This window comes from Procambarus clarkii, chromosome 80 (genome assembly GCF_040958095.1).
Source record: "Procambarus clarkii isolate CNS0578487 chromosome 80, FALCON_Pclarkii_2.0, whole genome shotgun sequence".
NCBI classification, from domain to species: Eukaryota; Metazoa; Arthropoda; class Malacostraca; order Decapoda; family Cambaridae; genus Procambarus; species Procambarus clarkii.
In genome coordinates, this window is record NC_091229.1 from 8,494,899 (window position 1) to 8,497,039 (window position 2,141).

The 2,141-nt window shown below is 41.1% G+C and overlaps 1 pseudogene; it reads left to right on the top strand.

Annotated features, from left to right (window-relative positions):
• Nucleotides 1-229: 229 nt before the first annotated feature.
• LOC138357954 (small nucleolar RNA U3) lies at nt 230-327 on the top strand (annotated as a pseudogene).
• Nucleotides 328-2,141: the final 1,814 nt, after the last annotated feature.

Here is a 2,141-nt window from a genome sequence, read left to right on the forward strand (position 1 = left end):
TGGATTTCGAATATAGAAACCAACATAAAGGTCAAAGATGATTTTATAGATTACCTTCGATGTGACTATCGAAGAATGAAAGAGGAACTGCAAACCATCTCTTGGAGTGAGCTGATGGCTGATGGCCGAACATGGCATGGAAGCATCATGGCAAAAATTTCAAGAGGGTCATCACGGAACTCTTTAAAAAATATGTGCCGAAAAGAAGAAAGGCAAGAAAGAAAACTAAATGATCACACTTCATAGGATCAATTCTATAGTATGACTGCAAAGTTCCTTGTCGAAACTCGGGAAGGAATCACACCGCGATGCTAAATCCACGGTGGACATCGTTGATTATGAGTTTTATATAAAAGGGCACTAAACTCGGCCACTCAGAAAATTAGAGTAGCCAAAAGAAAATATGAAGGAAACTTGCCCAAAATATAAAGAAAGATCCAAAATCTTTCTATGTCTATATAAGATGTAAAACCAAAACAAAGGACTCGGTTGAACCCTTAAAAGATGAGACTAACCTCGCTATAATGGATGATAAAAAGGCAGCAAACACTTTAAATAATTATTTTATATCAGTGTTCACACTCGAAAGGTTGGATGACATCTTATCACCCACACAAATGTTTAAATGAGGGGTGGGGAATGAATTTAGGGATTGCAATGGCCTCACTTTGCCCGTAACCTGGCTCTTTACTTATAAAACTTTATATTGGGCCTTACCTGGTTGATACCTGGTTGATGGGGTTCTGGGAGTTCTTCTACTCCCCAAGCCCGGCACGGGGCCAGACTTGACTTGTGAGAGTTTGGTCCACCAGGCTGTTACTTGGAGCGGCCCGCAGGCCCATATACCTACCACAGCTCGGTTGGTCCGGCACTCCTTGAAGGAAACAATCTAGTTTCCACTTGAAGATGTCCACGGATGTTCCTGTAATATTTCTGAAGCTCGCTGGTAGGACGTTGAACAACCGTGGACCTCTGATGTTCATACAGTGTTCTCTGATTGTGCCCATGGCACCTCTGCTCTTCTCTGGTTCTATTCTGCATTTTCTTCCATGTCGTTCACTCCAGTACGTTGTTACTTTACTGTGCAGATTTGGGACCTGTCCCTCCAGTATTTTCCATGTGTATATTATTTGGTATCTCTCTCGTCTCCTTTCTAGTGAGTACATTTGGAGAGCTTTGAGATGATCCCAATAATTTAGGCGCTTTATCTCGTCTATGCGTGCCGTATATGTTCTCTGTATCCCCTCTATTTCAGCAATCTCTCCTGCTCTGAAGGGGGAAGTGAGTACTGAGCAGTACTCAAGACGGGACAACACAAGTGATTTGAAGAGTACAACCATTGTGATGGGATCTCTGGACTTGAAGGTTCTCGTAATCCATCCTATCATTTTTCTGGCTGACGCAATACTTGCTTGGTTATGCTCCCTAAACGTTAGGTCGTCGGACATCATTATTCCCAAATCCTTGACATGCTGTTTTCCTTCTATGGGCAGATTCGATTGTGTTTTGTACCCAGTATTATGTTGAAGATCCTCCTTTTTGCCGTATCTGAGTACCTGGAATTTATCACCGTTAAACATCATGTAATTTTCTGCTGCCCAATCAAAAACTTTGTTAATATCTGTTTGTAGTTTATCAATGTCTTCAGCAGAGGTATTTTTCAAGCTGATTTTTGTATCATCTGCAAAGGATGACACGAAGCTGTGATTTGTGTTTTTGTCTATATCTGATATGAGAATAAGGAACAGCAGTGGTGCAAGGACTGTACCTTGAGGTACAGAGCTTTTAACTGCGCTCGGACTCGATTTTACTTGATTGACTGTTACTCTTTGTGTTCTGTTCGACAGGAAATTGAGTATCCAGCGTCCTACTTTACCAGTTATACCCATTGACCTCATTTTGTGTGCAATCACTCCATGGTCACATTTGTTGAATGTGGCCTTAGTGCCTCTTCTTACTCGATCCCACCCAGAGTCATAGGTAAGTTATCAAGAACTGGCAGTAATAATTATTGTAAAGGAAAAGGGGGTAAACAACATTAACCAGAACCAGAACCAACTGTACTTCCTAAATAGATATACACATATATACATGATATAACACTGCATGTTTCACTTTCGCACAGGACACTATACCTAAAT